Here is a 22,087-nt window from a genome sequence, read left to right on the forward strand (position 1 = left end):
AAATTAAGTTCATAATTTAATTGTGAAAACAGTGTATGAGAATTTTAATGCTTTCTTTGATACATACAAATATCAAAGAAAGTATGAATAATAACAAAATAAAAATATATGTAAAAAATACATACAAATATCAAAGAAAGCATTAAAATTCTCATACATAGTTTTCACAAATAAATCATTGGAAGGACTAATGCTGAAGCTGAAGCTCTAGGTCTTTGGCCACCTGATGCAAACAGCCAATTCATTGGTAAAAACCTTGATGTTGGGAAAGATTGAGGTCAAGAGGAGAAGGGGACAACAGAGGATGAGATGATTAGATGTTATCACCCACTCAATGGACATGAGTTTGAGCAAACTCTGGGAGATAGTGAAGGACAGGGAAACCTGATATGCTGCAGTTCATGGGGTTGCAAAGAGTTTTGGACATGACTTAGTGATTGAACAACAACAAATTAAGTCAATTAGCTAAAAAGCATGAAAAGATTCACTATTGCTATTATTTGTATAAAAGCAGATAAAATTTGTTAGTAGAGAGGCTAATGATTAATATTTTACTTATATATGTTTTATTTATTGTGACAAAATCTTTTCATTTAGATTGTCAAATATATTGGCTTTCAACTATATTATTTCAGGTTCTATTTTGGAGTTTTTAGTATTCCATCAATACAAACATGTTCAACATTTTCTTGTGGTATTCTCTTATTATTATTGTCATTTTAATGAATGTGAAATTTATTTTAAACTGAACAGTAAACTGTGAATCTAGATTTAATTTTCAAAGTAGCCAGCTCATTGTAGTAACAATAAATAATAATATACTTAAAGATTTTAAGTATAACTCCATTATATACAAAATGTCCTTGAAATATTTTTGATTTCTGAGCTCTCTATCCTGTTTATTTAAAACGCATCATGGATGGTCCAAGTAATTTTTCACTAGTAGCAGAAGAAATGGTTCCCTGGAAGGAAAAATTGAAGTATATTATACGGGCTTCCCTGGTAGCTCAGCTGGTAAAGAACCCACCTACAATGCAAGAGACCCCAGTTCGATTCCTGGGTCGGGAAGATCCCCTGGAGAAGGGAGAGGCTACCCACTCCAACATTCTTGGGCTTCTCTAGTGGTTCAGACAGTAAAGAATCCACCTGCAATACAGGAGACCTGGGTTCTATCCCTGGGTATTCTGTTTATTTAATATACATCATGGATGGTCCAAGTAATTTTTTACTAGTAATAGAAGAAATGGTTCCTTGGGAGGAACAATTAAAGTATATTATACAGTGTATGTTTAATTATATAAAGTCTATTATACTGCAAGAAGGTTATAATAGTTTAAAGAGAGGACACACATGCCATTATTATCTTAGTCCTGGATTTCATACTGGGAATTTTCATTTAGGAGTTTAATGGTGAAGACCTGGTTGAACTGTATCTACAATGTGGGGCTTTATGGGAAGGTCAAAGAGATAAGCCATGTGTTTTATGCATCTCACCTGCTGCCTTGAAACTGCAGTCTTGAAACAAGTCCATTACTTGAACTTAACATTTCCCACTCCAGCCTCAAGTAGCAGGGCTCTATTTTGCCAAGTTCTGTATTCCCCAAGACAGTTATATCATAACTGGGAATGTTTCCTATTACACATTTTAAAAGTCTCTCTTATTACTTCAAACCATAACAAAAAATTTAACATGTGTTGTTTGGTTAACCAATAATCATAACTTGTATTGTACACACACATATTTGACACTTGCTTTTTATTAGGGCAGGATTCTCCCACAAATAACTTTTTAAGGTCTTGTTCATATATTTTTACTCTACATTTCTACTTAGACCCCACAATTTAACTACAGTAGTGCTACTCTTGTATTTGAGGACTTTTGCATCATTGCTTATTTATTCTTTCCACAGAAAAGTGTGAACCAAAAATTTTACATATAACAAAATTATTCTTCAAAAATAAAGAATGCTATTATGCAAATACTTTTTACTGCTAAATGTAAACTTAACTTACATCTCAGTGATTTAATTTCTAGAACTGTACTCAAAATAAATGAAAGTATTTATTCACACACACTTGAATAATAAAAGTTGTAAGCAATCTGAATGTTTATCAACTGGGGAAGTGGCTAAGAAAAAGATATATATCCATACAGTAGAATATTGCAGTTCAGTTCAGTTGCTCAGTCGTGTCCGACCCTTTGTGACCCCATGGACTGCAGCACACCTGTCCATCACCAACTCCTGGAGCCTGCTCAAACCCATGTCCATCAAGTCAGTGATGCCATCCAACCGTCTCATCCTCTGTCGTCCCTTCTCCCTCTTCTTCAACCTTTCCCAGCATCAGGGTCTTGTCCAGTGAGTCAGTTTGTCATATCAGGTGGCCAAAATATTGGTGCTTCAGCTTCAGCATCAGTCCTTCCAATGAACACCCAGGACTGATCTCCTTTAGGATGGACTGGTTTTATCTCCTCATGTTTAAGGGACTCTCAAGAGTCTTCTCCAAAACCACAGTTCAAAAGCATCAATTCTGCAGCACTCAGCTTTCTTTATGGTCCGACTCTCACATCCATACATGACTACTGGAAAAACCATAGCTTTGACTAGATGGACCTTTGTCAGAAAAGTAATGAGTCTAGTTTTTAATATGCTGTCTAGGTTTGCTATAGTTTTTCTTCCAAGGAGCAAGCATCTTTTAATTTCATGGATGCATTCACCATCTGCAGTGATTTTTGAGCCCAAGAAAATAAACTCTGTCATTGTTTTCATTGTTTCCCCATCCACTTGCCATAAAGTGATGAGACCAGATGTCATGATCTTAGTTTTTTGAATGTTGAGTTTCAAACCAGCTTTTTCACTCTCCTCCTTCACCTTCATCAAGAAGCTCTTTAGTTCCTCTGTTTCTGCCATAAGGGTGGTACCATCTGCATGTCTGAGGTATAATATTTTTTATAATAGAATATTATTTTATTCTGTATATAATGTAATACTTTATATATATTATTCTATAATATTATTTTGTTCTATTATATATAGAATAAATATGTATATAGAATATTACAATAGAATATTATTTATAAATAAAAACAGAGCAAAATAATGTTCTTGTTACAACACAGAAGAATCTCAAAAACAGTATGGCAAGTAAAAGTAGTCACATGCAAAGGATTGCATATTGTATGATCCAGTTATATAAAAATGTCCAGCATTTATTATTTATAGACAGATGATGACCATCTAATGTGTGTGAAGTGATACCTCATTGTAGTCTTTATTTGCATTTCTATAATAATTACTGATGTTGAGCATCTTTTTTATGCGCCTGTTGTCCATTTGTATGTCTTCTTTAGAGAAATATCTAGTTAGGTCTTCTGTTCGTTTTTTGATTAAGTTGTTTTATGTTATTGAGCTGTTATGAACTATTTGTGTATTTTGTAAATGAAACCCTTGTCAGCTACATCGTTGCAAATATTTTTCCCTGGTTGTATTTTCATTTTGCTTATGGTTTCCTTTGCTAAGTTTTATTAGGTTCCATTTGTTTATTTTTATTTATATTCCTATTGCCTTGGGAGACTGACCTATGAAAAATTACCACAATTTATGTCAGAGAATATTTTGTCTATGTTCTATTCTAGGAATTTTATGGTGTCATGTTTTACATTAAGGTCATTTATTTCCATTTTGAGTTTACTTTTGTGTATGGTGTAGAGAGTATTCTACTTTGTTGATTTACTCTTCTACTTTTCCAACACCTCTTGCTGAAGAGACTGTCTGTTCTCCATCATCAAAAAGTCTAAAAATAATAAATGCTGGAGAGTGTGTAGAGAAAAGGAAACCTTCATACACTGTTGATGAGAATGTAAACTGGTGCAGTCACTATGGAGAACAGTATAGGGGTTCAACTACCATATGATCCAGCATTCCCACTCCTGGGCATATATCTGGAAAAGACAAAAATTCTAATTTGAAAATATACATTCACCCCAGTGCTCACAGCAGCCCTGTTTACAATAGACAAGATGTGGAAGCAACCTAAGTGTTCATCAACAGATGAATGGATAAAGAAGATGTGGTTTGTATACACACACACACACACACACACTCACAACACATACACACAATGGAATACTACTCAGCGGTAAAAAGGAATGAAATAATGCCATTTGGAGCAACATGGATGGACCTAGAGATTATCATACTAAGGGAAGTAAGTCAGACAGAGAAAAAGACAAATATAAAACCACTTATTTGTGGAACCTAAAAAAAAATGATACAAATGAATTTGTTTACAAAACAGAAATAGACTCACAGACATAGAACACAGTCTCATGGTTACCAAAAGGGAAGAGGGGGCAAGGGATAAATTAGGAATTTGGGATTAACAGATATACACTACTATATATATACAGAAAATAAATAAATAAGGACCTACTGTATAGCACAGGCAACTATATCAATATCTTGTAATCACCTAACATTGAAAAGAATCTGAAAAATAATATATATATGTTTAACTGAATCACTTTGCTATAAAACTGAAACTAACACTCATTGTAAATCAACTATACTTCAACAAAAAATTTAAAAATACATATATATATACACATATACATACATATACACACATATATATTCCTAAAGAAGAACAAACAAGTAGGGTATGATGTGTAGTGTCCGGTATATCTGATTATTTAAGAGATTATCAGTCTTTCTTAATTTAAATGTTTTGTATTCTTTATTATAGGCAATCAAAATGAAAATCTCCCTATACCAACAAAGGGAAATCCTCATAAAACAACCTTGCATATTTGGAATAAGATTTACAAACTCACTGGAACATCATTTTTATTGATTCTGATTATAGGTTCTTATATTTAAAATAATGAAAGTATCTTACAGGCATTATCAGTCATAATAAATTGAGTTGTTCATGTTACAAAAAATTAAAAAAAATAAAATGTACAGAAAATGCAGATTTATAGAGACAGAAAACAGCCCAGTGTTTGCATGGAGTTGAGACAGGGGTAGGAATTGACCACAAGTTCAAGGGAATTTTAGAGGAGCAGGATAAAAATGTTTTAAAATTGGATTTTTTCTGGTGGTTGAAAAACTCTGTAAATTTGGTAAAAAATCTTAAATTATACATTCACTTGCAATAGGTAAAATTTATGTTATGTGAATTACACCTTAACAAATTGTATATAAAAAGGAAGGGAAAAAAGAAGAATTGATGCCATAATTAATTACTGGCTGCACATTTCATTTCACATATTTTAAAGTATATTTCAAGTATTATTTTGTACAAGTAGAATTATGAGGTAAAAATTGTGTTTTAAATTTTTATATAGTGCTAAATTCCTTTTTGTAGGAACTGTAGCAATTTTCACTCCCACTTATAAAATCTAAGAATGCCTGATTCCCCAAGCTTTCCATGTTATCATACTTGGATTTTTTACATTCTAGTAGTCTGTATATACTTTTTGGTTTCATTTGCCATTATATAAGTGAGGATGAAAATCTTTTCATATATTTAAAAACTATTTGTTATTCTCTGCACATTCTGTTGATGTCTCTTGTTTTCATATTGTGTTTTGTCTACTGTTGATTTTTAAGAACTCTTTAAAAATAAGAAAGTTTAGCCCTTTATTTGTTCTTCAGTTGAAAGACATTTTTTCTACTTATACACATCTCTTTGACTTTTGACTAAATGTATTTCATTAGAAGTTCCAGGTTTGTTTTCATCTTTCTCTTTTAACTGTGTGATCCAGTCTCTTTCAATTTTTACAAATGAAAAACAATTATTGTACAAATCTGCCATCAGTTTTGGAGGGTGTGTGTGTGTGTGCATGCTCAGTCGTGTCTGCCTCTTTGTGACCCCATGAACTGTAGCCTGCCAGTCTCCTCCGTCCATGGAATTTTCCAGGCAAGAATATTGGAGAGCATACAAAATGATTTTTTAAATCTATTTTCACTGTTCTATTATTTTTTCTGTAGAATTTTTAATACAATTTATGCTATGATTTTGTGTTTATGAATATTTATCTATGGCACATATCTGGCTGTTTTTTTGCTTCCACATACATGGTTTTTCCAGTAGTCATGTATGAATGTGAGAGTTGGACCATAAAGAAGGTTGAGTGCAGAATTGATGCTTTTGAATTGTGATGCTGTAGAAGACTCTTGAGAGTCCCTTGGACTGCAAGGAGATCAAACCAGTCAATCCTAAAGGAAACCAACCCTGACTATTCATTGGGCAGTAGCTGAAACTTCAATTGGCCACCTGATGGGATGCGCCAACTGATTTGAAAAGACCCTGATGTTAGGAAAGATCGAAGGCAGGAGGAGAAGGGGGTGGCAGAGGATGAGATGGTTGGATGGCATCAGTGACTCAATGGACATGAGTTTGAGCAGGCTCTGGGAGATACTGAAGGACAGGGGAGCCTAGTGTGCTCTAGTACATGGGGTCACTAAGAGTCAGATAGAGCTTAGCGACTGAACAACAACTAAATGATGAGCAAGTATAGATTCAGTTCAGTTCAGTCACTCAGTCCTGCCCGACTCTTTGCGACAGCCCCTTAATTCCCTCCATCCTAGTTTCTATTTATTGAATTTTTTCTTAGTTCTTGATTTTTTAAAAAGGATTTGGTTTTGATGACAGGAAGTTTTGTCTTTTTCATGAGAGTTTTCCTTCTCAATTTCTTTCTGACTTTCTTGCATCTCCATTATTTGTCCTTGTTTTGGAGAAAAATATTCCTCTGTCACTAGTTAATCGCAAGTTAGGAGGAGAGGTATCCCCTTCTGAGAAGCTGATTTAATGATTTAGCAGTAGGCTTATTGCATTCCCCTCTCTTCTTGTTGGTTTGCTCCTAAACCCTACCATTCTTCTAAGGAATCCTGTGACGGGAGGAAAATGGTGGCGCTTGCCTCAAGTCTTACATCATTGCTGCTGCCCCTTCCCATCTGTGAGAATATAGTTGTTGTTTTTCCTTAAACTAGGGATTTTCCCTGCCTGCTTCAAATTACCACTTCAAGTTACATCAGTTACTCATTTACTGTTATAGTGCTTGAGAAAGAAAATATTTATTGTTGATTCCTCATGGACCCTTTTATTTTGGTCAATAGTGTATCAGTTTTGGCTGATATTTCTGCAGTGTATGCATACTTGAGATTCTCCCTCCCTCTCTCTTTCTCTCTCATTCTTTCTCTTCTGTCCTCTGGTTTCTGTTCTCACTTTGATATAATAACCAACTTATTTCCTGTAAGAAAATGTATCACTTTACTAGAAAAGGCCTGACTTCCCAGTAGGCTTCAAGAATAACAAACTCTCCAAGAAATAAACTTTCTGGGAACTAGTGCATTTCATCACATTAAAACATTTCTGACTGTAGCTACAGAACTGGGACCAAAGGGACATCACAATACAGCAAAGACTGTCAGCTATCAATGGACCAAGAGCACTCCGCAGAAATTGGAAGACATGCTCTTTGTACTTTTAACCTATTACTTTCTATTAAATGTGTATTATAAGAGCAACTCAGATGTTTTGAAAGAGGAAAGAAGAATATGAATGGGAGAAACATGATGAATTATAATGAAGAAATATCTAAACTGAGAAGAAAGTTTTCTTTTTTTTTTAGTAGACATGGTGTCTAAAATTTACCTACAATGACTTTCTATGTTAAAATTTTATGATCAGTGTTTATTTAATATCAGTCACAACTTTACGCTGTATGGAGAGTGAGCCTACTACTCAGTGTAAGGACGTGCCTGAATTCCAATTTATGAAAGTGGCAGAAAAGAGATACACTTACATCTTGAATCTCACTTATTTTGCTCCACTAATTGTGACACCAGGACTGCAATTCCAGGTGAGAATGGAAGGGAAGACATTTTGAGAAATTAGAAAGTCACATTCTCCCCTGGTTTCCTTTCTTACATACAATCAGTCACTGGGAAATAACGTTCAATTGAAGAAAGTTAATTTCTGTTAACTCTCTTACCCAGAGAACCCTTTCCTAAAAAAAAAAAAAAACAACACTCTATCAGGAAGTTTCCTATCACTCACATCCCCTGTAATAACACTGTGAAAACTTCTCTTGGAGCACTGATTACACTCTTCAGCTGCCAATTGAAGGCCATGATGTACTGTCATTGCAAGTTTGGCTTCAAGGTCCTGAGATCATTGCGGTTTTGCTTCCTTTCATATCGGAAGCTGCTCATTTTTCTCACCATGGGCATGCAGTAAACATCTGCTGAATTAAGAAAAGAACACAAAATTTACTCTTCCACTCTTGTGAACCCAGAAATAAACACCCAAGGCATAGCTGCACAAATATACTGAGGGTGCATATGGTAAATACTGTGTGCACAAGCTCAGTAGCTTCAGTGCTGTCCGCCTCTTTGTGACCCGGTGGACTGTAGCTATTTGCTCTCTGCATCACCTCTGGCATGCATCGCTCTCCTTCTGAATGATACCCTGCTTTCCTGCATGTGGATTTCTTCTTCCCTCTGTGTCTTGTCTAGGAGAGGCTCTCTGTGAAGAAAAAAAGAGGTAGAGACACAAAAATGGAGAAAAACAAAGTGCATATAGTGCATATAAAAGAGGCAGCTCCAGTCACCCAGAATGCTGAGGCTGGCTGCCTTTTATGAACCTAGTTCTTAAGCCACCTTTTTGATTGAGCCGCAGGTTTCTTTTTAGCTAAGGTAGACACAGTTGATTTCCACTGCTTGCAACAGAAGTAGTTCAATGAATATACATGGAGGTGTAGTTAGTCTTAATATAACACACAAAAAGTTATCCATTTATCAACAGTTGACCTAAAAACTGGAGAGGAATTAAAATGGAAAGCAAAGAGAATAATGAATGTGGATAATTTTTCAGCGTCACCTGAGTCAGTTCTAATAGCATGAGTTAAATTTTTCCTTGTAGGGCAGTTCCAGATATCAGATTATACTCATATTCATCTGTAAATATTAAGATATAGTTTCTTCTAAGGTTCAACTACTTTTAATTAAATTGAAAACAATAATACTACTTCCTTTGCAGGTTTGTTGTGAGGATTACAGGGCATCAAGTGAAACACATAAATCCAGCAACTTAAAAAAAAAACGGGTAGCCTCAAAATGAACTATTATTATTAGCAGATGTGAGTTTTCTGGTCCTAGCTCTTGTGTTAGGTAGTTAGACATTAGCAGAAAGCAGGTGACAGAGCAGATAAAAACAAGAGGGGAATAATCAAGCTAAGCCCCAACCATCTGGGGGCTCTCTTCTGACACTAGCATCTAAGAGGTGATGGTGGCTAGAGACAAGCGCGGAATTGTCCGTTAGGCCCCAACCATCTGCAGACCTTCCCTCGACCCCACCCAGGACAGGTGACTCTATGGTCAGGTGGTGGGCAACTTATCCTCCTGGCACGAGAGCATCCCCGGGGTGGCGCATTCCCAGACTAGACCGGCGGGTAACCTCCAGTAGGTGGCGCTAGTGGTAAAGAACCCGCCTGCCAATGCAAGAGACTTAAGAGAGACGGGTTCGATCCCTGGGTCAGGAAGATCCCCAGGAGAAAGGAAATGGCAATCCACTTCAGTCTTATAGACTGGAGAATCCCATGGACAGAGGAGCCTGGCAGGCTCTGGTCCATAGGGTCTCAAAGAGTCGGAGATGATCGAAGTAACTTAGCAAGTACAGCACCCAAACCCAAACTCATTATATCAACATTATAAACAAATCTGCATGTGATTTTGCCCTCCTCTGGGTGGGTTTTTCTTAGTGAATCAAGGGTAGGGACATATTCAATGATGAACTTGTTACAGAACTCAGGACAGTCAATCAAACAGCAATCCCCTGTTATTCACCGATGATCGCACCTGCCTCCTTGCAGAAACTCCTTACAGACACCCTTAAACCTGTTTGAGAGGGCTGGTTTCACCTTGCAGAAACAGTACTGCTCTCCCTCTGAGAGTGCGTCAATGTTTTAATATTGCTTTGCACTTAAGACTGAAGTGGTAGTTTGCAAATTTTTGCTTGCTATCTAGAGGAACAAGATTGCTGGTCTCTGGATTGACCTCCTGGATTGACCCATTGACCTCCTGGATTAAAGCTCTCTGTCTGAAGCCTCCAACTCTGTAATACTTGTATTGATAGTACCACTCTGTCTCCTCCATCTTTTTTTTTTTTTGTCTCCTCCATCTTTTACCCTTACTATTGCCTCCCTCTAAAAAGAGGATTGTTGCTACTTGACTGATCAGACTCCATTGCATTAATCAGGCCAAATTTCTCTGGTGAGACAGATCACTGCATTGGACGATATCGTGAATCTGAGACTTTCCCTGTTTACTTCCTCTTCCTTTATCTACTGCCAGGAGAGTAAATGGCCAGGAGGGTGAGCCAACTTTACCATATTAGAAAAAGAATAAAAGTAAAAAGCAAGAAGACTTGATTAAACCTGATAGTCTCAGCCAATGTCCTGAAATTTTAGAATTAATCAGAATTACTTGGAAGGTTTGTTAAAATACAGATGGCTGGCTCCCATTCCAGTTTTTCAGATTCAGTAGATCTGAGAGAAAGGCTGGGAATTTGCATCTGTCATAAGTGACTAAGTGATAGTGATCATTGCTGATCCAGGGATGTTTCTGAGATCCCTGGACCTTTGCAGACCACTGGTGCCATTTATTAAAACTATTTTCTGTATTGGAACTTATCAGGTCCATTTTTTTCATTTTTTCCATAATTACCACTTCAAATATATATATCTGTGAAGTCATTTAAGGAGTCAGAGTGAATGATTAGACAGCCAAATGCTAAAATGATAAACTAAAAATATTGCAATATATATGAAAATATGCTACCATATTTTATCATGTCTAAATGTCATGGATTGGAAGATATACTATTATTTTAGGTACCGTCATGAAGGAAAATATTCTCTGCTAGTTATGCTATGATACAATGTTTACTTATATATGAGTTTTATGTTATTGATACTAAAATGATGGTTTTATACTTACTGTTTAATCTCATATTTTTATCATATGTCCTTATTATGTAAACGTAGAAAGCAAAATAAAAGTAAAATAATTATTTAGGATGTTGTTAAAACTTTTCATATTCAGAGTTTGATCTTCAATTCTCTTTCCTACTCATATAAAATGAAGTTCAAATTTTTTTGCACGTAGTGTCATGCTGTGTGCCCTCAATAGCACTGGGGCTCCACCCCACTGGAAGAGCTGCAGCTGGGAAGTCTTGAAACAGTGATCACTATTTTCTAAAAGATTTTGTTTTAAAGTATTGACACCTATTCTGAAATTTTGATATTGAGGTGTTCTTGCTCTTACTATAAATCTTTAATTGGCTTTCTGGAAACGGCCAGGAACCATATTCCTTCAAATGTAGCACAACTATTTTGTTGATTGAACCATGATAGAACTGCAGTGGTCTCTTCATGCAATCATGAAAAAGAATCAAGTTTCAGCCATTTTGTAAAAGCTAATGAAAATTAGGTTTAGAACTGCTGTCTGACAGTGATTGCAAGATGCTGTAAAGCATAAGACAAATCCTTAACTTCAGAGATGTTAGAATATGCAGAAGAAACTGTATGTCTTACTGCTGATGAAATGAGTGTTGCTCTCATTTTTCAGTTTCCATAAATCCGTAAGACGCCACCACCCATTTCTCTTCCTTATTGCAGTCATCTACAAAGCTTCTTTCAATCCGTTTGAATTTCAGCACAAATTCTACCATAAATTCTGATCATTTTGAGCTTCCTTAGTGGCTCAGATGGTAAAGAACCTGCCTGCAATGCCAGAGACCTGGGTTTGATTCCTGTATCAGGAATATCCCCTGGAGGAGGGCATGGCAATCCACTCTGATATTCTTGCCTGGAGAATTCCATGGACAGAGGAGCCTGGTGGGCTACAGTCCATTGGGTTGCAAACAGTCAGACACGACTGAGTGATTAACACTCACTTTTCAATGTCCCTCTTGTCGCTTCATTTCCTCTTCAAGGATGCTCTTATACTAAAACCTACCTCTTGCACTTATTCCCAAGTGAATGCTCATAATTACACCTCTTTCATAATCGTAACTTGAAGCATTCCACTCCCAAACATCACCTGCTCTCTTTCTAGGCCATTCACGATTTACAGTACCATGTCACCAGCAACTCTTTGTCAGTGCTTAGAGAAATAACTCCCTCTCTACAACCTGCTTCATCACTGATTCTACATTATCCCTCACAAACCTCATAGCACCACTCCTTCCCCAATTTAGGTCCCATTGTGCATCCTTGCATTGACTTCTTCAATTTGTTTTCCCCATTTGCCCTGTGTTTTATTCGGTTTGTGAGCTCAGTAATTATGCTGACTAAACTCACTCATTGCCTTTGCTGAACCTATGCCTGAACAGCTGAATGTTGCTGGAGAAAAATGCACAACTCTGCTGAAAGGTCTCATTTTAATTTCATGACTACTCATCTCAAGTTGGTTCTTGGTGCTGCTCGGCGTTTGTTCTCTTTTTATTTCTGCCTTATTTTCTTCTTCACCCTTTTTCTTATGGCTTATTTTCATTGGCATAAAAAAAAAAAAAAACCTGCTACAATATTTCTTAAAAAAATAACCTCCCTTGATCCACATTCCTTAGAGCTGTTATCCCATTTCTCTGTTCTCTCCTACAGCTATCCACCTAAAAGAGTTGTTACTATTTGATATCTGCTTATTCTCACTCAGTTTTCTTTTGAACCTACATCTTTCATGCTTTTATTCCTACAATTCCTAAATAGACATCAGGGTTACCAGTGAGTTCCCTCATTTCAAATGCAAATTGCTTATTTTTGTTTTATTCACCTACTGGTACAGTTAATCATTTGCTACACATAAGGATTCCTTAGTGGCTCAGCAGGTAAAGAATCCGTCTGCAGTGCAGGAGACCTGGGTTCGATCCCCGGGTTGGGAAGATCTCCTGGAGAAGGGAAAGGCTACCCATTCCCGTATCCTGGCCTGGAGAATTCCATGGGCTGTTATAGGCCATGGGGTCACAAAGAGTCGGACATGACTGAGTGACTCACACGTAAGGATATTCTCTTCACTGTTTTCTTATAAGACAATTCTCTCTGTTTCTCTCCTCAATCATTTTCTACTTTTGCTGAAGATTCTTTGCTGATTGCTCTCATTTTTCTGACCTTTAAACATAGATTCTTTCATGTCCTAAGTATTTAATCTAGGCTTATCATTACAATGTTGTTTTACAACATTACATTACAAACGTTGTTTTAATTCTGGTGATGTGCAAATTTTTATCTCCAGCTTAGACTTCCCTCCTGAACTCGAAATTTTCTATTGCATATATCTAGTATGCAACTCAAACATGCCTAAAAATCTTTTTCTGATGTCTAACTTCTGCAAATCTATTTGTTTTGCAACTTTGTGTCTCAGTTAATGACAAATATATTCATATGATCAGGCCTAAAACCTTGAAATCCCTCTTGCCTTCACAAACTTTATCACATCCAATGTGCAGTCCAAAAGCAAATGTCTGTAAAATCTACACTGAAAATATATACAGATTCTGACCACTTCCATCCTTTTATTGTACTCCTAACATTTGGTGTAGATTCAATGTTATTCCTTACAAAGATTTTTGCAAAATTCTAATGGTAATTTCACTTTCATTGTTGCTGTTACATTCTTCACAATGTAGTATTTAAAAATTAAAGACTGATCATGTTATCCCTGCCTCCCAAACATTTCAATGCTTTTCTCATTTCATTCATTCAAAATTGGAAAAAAAAAAATCTTAAAACTACCTGCATGAACTACATAATTCTGTTGCTTTACTTTCTGACTATTTTAAATTGTCTTCTATTCTCCCTCTTGCTCACTTATCTCTGGCCACAAGGGTGAAAAAAAAATCACCTAATAATGTGTTACTTCAAAGCTACCGATATTGCTACAATATTTCCTATTAAAATAACTTCCCTTGACCCACATATTTTAGAGCTAGTGGCAGAATTCATAAAGTAGGAATGTCTTGAGAAACCTCAAACTGAAATTTGTTTTAGTGTGGTTCTAGGTTGGCAGTTCCCTGAGAGGCCTGGAAGAAGAAAATGCAAATCTTCTTTGGAGAAAGTCATTGTAAAAATAAGTCTCAAAGAATCAATTAAAGTGACCTAGAACTTTTTGCCAAAAGTCATTGCTGGAAAAAGACCATAAAAAAGAGCCAGCAGAAAAAAATAAACAAAATCTTACTACAAAACATTCAGATATTGAAATCATTGAATGCAGAATATAAAATATGTATCTAAAGAGTAAAAAGTAAAAGGGCTATTGACGAGTTAAAATAGGTGGCTATAAAAAAAATTACCAGGCAGTTTTGCCTAAGCATGGAAGAAAGCTCTTAAAAAATTAAACTAATGAGGGCAGAAATATTGTTAAAGGATGAAACAAATTATATAGAGCCAAAAGGGGGATTCATAAATTGAGACAGATATAAAGAAATTAAACAAAATGCAAAACAATGAGACAAGATGTTAAAAAAAAAAAAGTGTTAAAGTACATAAAGAAGAGAGGAAGATCCAGTTTTCTCATCTAACTGGAAGTCTAGAAGGGGATAATAGAAGTAGAGAGGAAATATTTAAACATACCATTTTTACAACTGAAAATAGACAAATTATCTGATAAAAGTAACAGTATGTTTCTAGGAGGAGAAATTAAATATTTTCAATTACAACTCAGGGTGAAATGAATATCATTAACGTAAAAGAGTTGATCTCTGCAGTAGTTAAAAAGAAAAGGTAGATAACATATTAGAATGAACCATTTCAAATATATTGAAAATGGTCAAATAGCTTCAGTTCATATATGGTCAATCTATTACAAAGAAACAATCCCCAGTTGTTGGGAATTTGGGAGACAAAATGATCTGTGCTACAAAAGTATAAGAAATTATCATAATGTGTAACTTCAAAAGCACCTACATATGGGTCTGTGGGAAGAATTTACAAAACAGGTATGTCTGTTGGAACAAGTTCAAAAGCCATGATGAAATATTTGCTATGCAAAATAAAATCTTCAAATTTTGGAAAGAAAATAAATGTCAACCTGGAAGTGTAAACCTGATTGAACTAAGGACTGAATAAAAACATTTTTTTCTGGCAAACACTGGCAAATTTTAGCACCCTCCTTACAAAGACTTCAGAAGAATCTACATTTACATGGCCATCATCATGAATGAGCTTCCTGGCTAAAACCTTGGAAACTGACAGCGCTAAATGTTGATAAGAATCTAGAACAACCGAAACTCTAATTTATTGCTGGTGGGAATGCCAAATGGTACAGCCACTCTGGAAGACTGGCAGTTTCACTCAAAACTAAATGTACCATTATGAAAGGATCCAGCAATCACGGTACTTGGTAATTGTCCAAATGAGCTGAATACTTATGCCTAAATGAAAACCTGAACACAAACGCTCATAGGAACTTCAGTCATAATTGCTAATATTTGGAAGCAACCAAAATGCATTCAGTAGGTGAACTGATAAAAATTGAAGTATTTCCCTATGCACACATGTACTCAGTCACTTTAGTCGTGTCCAACTCTTTGAGACCCTGTGGACTGTAGCCCACCAGTCTCCTCTGTTCATGGGATTCTCCAGGCAAGAGTACTGGAGTGAGTTGCCATGCCGTCCTCCAGAGGATCTTCCCGACCCAGGGATCAAACCCACATATTTTATGTCTCCTGCATTGGCAGGCAGGGTCTTTACCGTGAGTGCCACCTGGGAAGCCCTTATTTCCCTACAATTGAATATTATTCTGTAATGAAATGAAATGAGCCATCAAGCCATGAAAGGACACAGGGGAACTTTGAATGTATATTTCTAAGTGGGAGAAGCCAGTCTAAAAAGACGGCTGCGCTGCACTGCGGGGCTCAGCTGTGTCCAACCCTTTGCGGCCCCATGGACTACAGGCTGCAGGCTCCTCTGTCCACGGAATTCTGCAGGTAGGAACACTGGAGAGGGTTGCCATGCCCTTCTCCAGGGGATGCCCCCAACCCAGGAATCCAACTCAGCTCTCCTGAATTGTAAGCGGATTCTCTACTGTCTGAGCCACAAGGGAAACCCAAGAATACTGGAGTGGGTAGCCTATCCCTTCTCCAGGGGATCTTCCTGACCCAGGAAGTGAACCTGGGTCTCCTGCATTGCAGGCAGATTCTTTACCAGCTGAGCTACCAGGGAAGCCCTCTCAAAATCCTATATAAGGTCTAATTCCAACTATATGACATTCTGGGAAAGGCAAAACTATGAAGATAGTAGTTGTCAGGAGTTCAGTGGGAGAGAGGTAGAAATGAATAGCAGGAGCATAGGAGATTTTCATAGGGCAGTGAGACTATTCTGGAAGATACTGTGATTGTGAACACATGTCACTAGACATGTGTTAAAACCCATACAATGTACAATACAAACAGTGAGGCCTAATGTAAGCTATGTACTTTAGCTGTTAATACTGTATCAGTCTTGGTCTATGAAATATAACAAATGTAAGATATTAATAATATGGGAAACTAGAGGGAGAGGATGAGTTACATGGGAATTCCATGAGTTGCATGGAAATTTTATATATATATATAAAATATATATATGTGTGTGTATATATATATATATATTTTAAAGAATGTGAAAGAGCTGTTTATAGCCATTACTTTTGGGAAAGAAACTGTTAGTTGGAGTTAAATAGCTGGTGGAAGGAGATATAGGCATCTTATTGTATCCCTTTTATTATTTGTATATTTTATTTATGCAAAATGAAAAGTTTAGAGTTAAAGGTACTCTGTATACCATTTCATATATATTTTCCAAAATTTACTAGTGATAGTAAATTGATACATATAAGATTTAGTAAAACTCAGTGCATATTGAAAGACTTTTTTTGCCAACTTAAATGAATTATTTTATAGTGTATTACTTACCTATGGATTACATGACTGCTTCAATGCTCTGAAATATGAAATCACTAGGAATGGGATGACCTGAGTTAGGGAGGGAAGATGAGTCAAGTAAAAAGCTTTGAACTGAACTGCATGTAAAAATAAATTAAGTTTTGATTTGCTTTGGATTGGATCTTTTGATAGAGAAAGTGCTGAAATGGACTTTTCCTTTATATAGACATTATCAGGTGGAAAAAAGAAATATGAGTAGGAAATAAGAAAAAACACTGTAAGATCTGCCTAATAGTGCATCAAGAAATGAGGAAAGGAAAGCTAACAGATCACACAAAGTACCTTTATGAGTAGTGGCTGCAGAAACATAGTCATTTTCATTTTTGTGCTCCTATTGCTTTTAAGTGTCACGTAAATTAAGAAACAATAATGATACTCTAAATTCTAAATTTCTGTAGCAGGAATCTGATTCAATAAATGGCTGAATACTATCTATCATGTGGCATGGTACATCTAAAAGGTAAATCAAGAAATAACTTTTTTTTTCCTCTTTTGCTCTGTTCTCTTGTGGAGAACTTTTATGATCTCAGATGTCTGGTAAATTCCATGACTAAAACTATCATAATGCATCACTACAGCCTCAACTAATGGTTATGAACTAGGAAGAAGAGGCTATTTTTATTCAGAGTAAAGCATAGATAATGATAGCAAATAATTTAAGTTTTGGATAGTCCCTATGTGCATGGAAATGTTAACAGATCTTTTAAAACTTATATCTGTAATATATGTTTGTTGTTTTCTTACTGAGACAAAGAAACTATTTACTAGACTTACTCTATAGCCACATTTCCAAAGCTGAAGATAAAGCAAAATGGTAGAATTTCTCGGTACATATTTCTAAGCAGCTGGTGATCTGCAGTCAGGACTGTGGCTCCGGCAGAGATGCTTATACCTAGGTAACTGCCAGTATTTCAGTTTTGTGTTACTTCCCTGGGGATGGATGGAGGAAGAAATTTGACCTTTTTTTTTCAAGCAATCATACAAGAAGTACCAATTTAACACCAAAGTCACCTTGAGAGTAATGTATGCAAGTAATAACACTTTTATGTGTGTCTCTGATGAAGCCTGGAATAATGAACAAAGAAATGATACTGCCTAAGAGAAGAGCAAATCAGGAAACTAGTTTTGTCGAGTTGTCCCAAGCACTGGACTCTGGCCCTGCTTCTGAGGTTTTATGGATGTATAATTGAACCAGGCCTGTTATAGGCTTCTCTGGACACATTTAGCTCCTAAAACAGTTTCTGTCAATGTAACAACTTGTGTATTACATCCTGTGGACTGTAGATAATTGCTCAAGCTCTCTGCTTTACTGATTCCTCTCCCACAGACCTGCAAGACTGCTTAACCTTTAATATTGCACAACGAGAACTTGGTATCTGTAAAGGAGACCTTGAAGTCCTAGCATCTCAAACTATAAATAAAGTGAGATAAGACTGTTTATGTGACTTGACTAAAATCAGCAATGTTTGTTAATCTGCACTGGATTCTAAAGAATTGTGTGACCTTTTCTAGTAATTAAACCTGCAGAATGAAAGTCCTTTCTTTCTTTTCATTGTAAAATAATTCTGCCAGTCTGGGAAGAAGTATAAGAGAGCAGAATGACACTCCTCACTAACTCAGTGGACCAGCCAGTCAAATATTACCGTCTGTTGCCATGTGGGGCATTGTGGAGCTGACACACATTTAGCCTTTGAAGAGAGGGCATGTAATTGCATTGGTGTGCCATGAAATCCATTTAAATCTGGCAAATGTACTGCAATGCTTTGCTAGCAATTATAAATTCACAGTGGTAGGTGATAGGAACAGAGTCAGAAATGGGATGTCAGGAAAAATGAGGATCACTTGCTGGTAACTGTCTATTCAGTTGCCAAGATATTAAACAGTTTGAGTTTCACTGGGGTATTAGTGCTATTGCTTAGAAACTAGCAGTTAATTTTTATACCCCTCTGTCATCCCCACCTTTGTTCTCATGAAGCAAACAGATTTAGCTTCTAATGCACAGAGTGATGCCGTAATGAAAAGATGTGGTTCTCTGAAGGAAGAGATGTTTAAAAAGGACGTATTTCTTCCTAAGATTACAGCTTTTAAAACTGCATCAACAGAAGCATGATCAGGAGAGTCAAAAGGGAGAATATTTTAAACCTGAATGTGCTTGTGCATAGTTGCTCAGTCGTGTCTGACTCTTTGCAACCTCGTGGACTGTAGCCTGCCAGATTCCTCTGTCCATGGGAATTCTCCAGGCAAGAATAATGGAGTGGGTTGCCATTTCTTCTCCAGGGGATCTTCCTGACCCAGGGATCAAATCCGCATTTCCTATGTCTCCTGCATTGAAAGAGGATTCTGTTTACCTGTTGAACCATCAGGGAAGCTCTTAAACCTAAATGTAACTGTCCAATATACAACATACTGTGTGAGAGTATTATTCTTGTATGAAATTGTGGAATGTTCATCCTTTGTGCTTAGTCACTCAGTCATGTCTAACTCTTTGCGACCCCATGGACTGTAGCCCGCCAGGCTCCTCTGTCCATGGGGATTCTCCAGGCAAGAATACTGGAGTGGGTTGCCATGCCCTTTTCCAGGGGATCTTCCCAACTCAGGGATGGAACCCAGGTCTCCTGCATTGCGGGTGGATTCTTTACCATCTAAGCCACCAGGGAAGCCCTTTCATACTCTGGCTTGGCACATATATACAAAACTCCCAAGTTGTTGAAAAAGTGAAAATGGTAAGGCTAACACAATGAAAATATTTAGCTTTATGATGCATTAAATTTATAAATAGCATCTTTGTTTCTTAAAATCAAATATGGGGATATAATCAGAGTACATGTCTCAAAAATAGGGATCATTTTGACCCTCCTGACAGGAATGAATCTCATGATCACTACTCAGATGTGCAATTGCAAGTGAGTTTAATAGATTAGGTAACAAAATGCACTTTGTGTAAATCTCCCAAGTACATTTTAAAGCCCAAATATTTAATATATAATTATAATTTGTAACATAAGCCTCAGGGAGGACTAGGGAAAAGGCCTTCATCCTCACTGCTTACTTTCCTCCCTAACCCTAACTCTTCATCAGGCCTCTGGCTCTCCCAAACACCCTGATGCAGTGGCCAACCATTCCTCCAAAACGTCCCTCAAAAATAGATCATTATTTAAAATCACTTCTACCCCTGTGCTACTGCAAGTTTCCAGCCTTTTTTCCTTTTAAAATTTCCTACTTCAAACTGCCTCTTCCTTTCTAATTCTCTCCCAACGTATTTTGCCATATTTCTTCCTTAAGAATCTGCAGATAATGGCAGTAATTGCTAAATGAATAATATATGAAGTAAAATGTGGTTAGCTAAAATGTCAGTCTTATTTTTATTGAAAATCAGCCAATTAAATTATATTGAAGGAGATCATTTTCTTATTTCTGGATTTGGAGAAAGTATTTATTTGGAACTCTAATGAGAAAATGAGAGTTGGATATCTTACTATCTAATTCTGAGAATACATTAAAACTAAATCAGGTATTTTCCCAGTACAGTGACATCATATTTTAAATTATGTATCTGCAGGACTAGAGTTGATCATTGAGCTCACATATAAACATTCTGTGGAATTTTTAGTAAACTTAATGGCACTCCATGATGATGAATTAGAACTCACTGTGAACTGAAAAGCAGGATAAACTCATTAATCAATTCAATACAGTATCTGTCACAGGTAACTTTAGAATTATCTATTTCCTTCTCGTATCTGGAAAAGCCTAGTTGCCAGATGACTATTGATAAAATGTCATAGTGAAAAAACATCTGAAACTGAAGTATACCTACTTTGATATAAAGTACTTGAATTATAGAAGTAGAGAAAAATTTGGTATTATAGTAACTCCCTTAAGTACCCATGCGTCAGCATTTTATATGAAATTAGAATGAAGATGAAGTAAATTAGATGTTAATTGCATCATTTTAACTGAATAAAGGAGCTACAGCGTAGGCACTAAATTAATATGCTGGTAACTCCCAAATCCGAATATTAAGCTTGGATCCTAATTCCCAGGTATGTGTCTTAAGCTTAAATTCTCATCAGAACTCCAGCCTCATAATATAACCATATATAAAGTCTCCACGTGGATGTGTAGTATCTCAAATTTAGTGTAACCAAAAGGGAACTATTACCTTTAGTTCTTAAACATCCTTCTGCTTTAGTCCCCCATTTCAGTAAGACTATCACAGCTTAAACAAAAAATTTAAAAAAAAAAAAAAAATTAAAAAAAAAAAAATTATGAGTCTAATCTGATTACACTCATTTCCCACTTCTTTTATCTAACCCGTGAGCAGCTCATGTAGATCCATGTATATTTCCATGTACTTTTTACCATTCTCACTATTTTTACCCTAATTTATGTCATCATGGCTATGGTTTTTCCAGTGGTCATGTATGGATGTGAGAGTTGGACTGTAAAGAAAGCTGAGTGCTGAAGAATTGATGCTTTTGAACTGTGGTTTGGAGAAGACTCTTGAGAGTCCCTTGGACTGCAAGGAGATCCAACCAGTCCATCCTAAAGGAGATCAGTCCTGGATGTTCATTGGAAGGACTGATGCTGAAGCTGAAACTCCAAACTTTGGCCACCTGATGCGAAGAGCTGACTCGTTTGAAAAGACCCTGATGCTGGGAAAGATTGAAGGTTGGAGGAGAAGGGGATGACAGAGGATTAGATGTTTGGATGACATCACCGACTCAATGGACATGAGTTTGAGTAAACTCCGGCAGTTGGTGATGGACAGGGAGGCCTGGTGTGCTGCTGTTCATGGGGTTGCAAAGAATTGGACATGACTGAGCGGCTGAACTGAAATCATCATGATTTCTTGGCGAGATCAAGCTAAAAGTCTGTTTATGAATTTTTTCTGCTTTCCTTTTGGCCCTTTCTTTCTCTTGTCCACAGTATGATCTGAATAATGGCCTAAAAGTTAAACCAGATCATGCCAAACCTTATTTAAAATTCTTCACTATTTTCTTAGAATCGTTGTCAAAATCCTTATAGATTTAAAATTCATACACGTACTGGTTCCTGCTAAATGTTCAGACCTCAGAGTGAATCATTGTCTCCTTTGCATATT

Source organism: Cervus canadensis, chromosome 25, assembly GCF_019320065.1.
Source record: "Cervus canadensis isolate Bull #8, Minnesota chromosome 25, ASM1932006v1, whole genome shotgun sequence".
In the NCBI taxonomy this organism is placed as follows: Eukaryota; Metazoa; Chordata; class Mammalia; order Artiodactyla; family Cervidae; genus Cervus; species Cervus canadensis.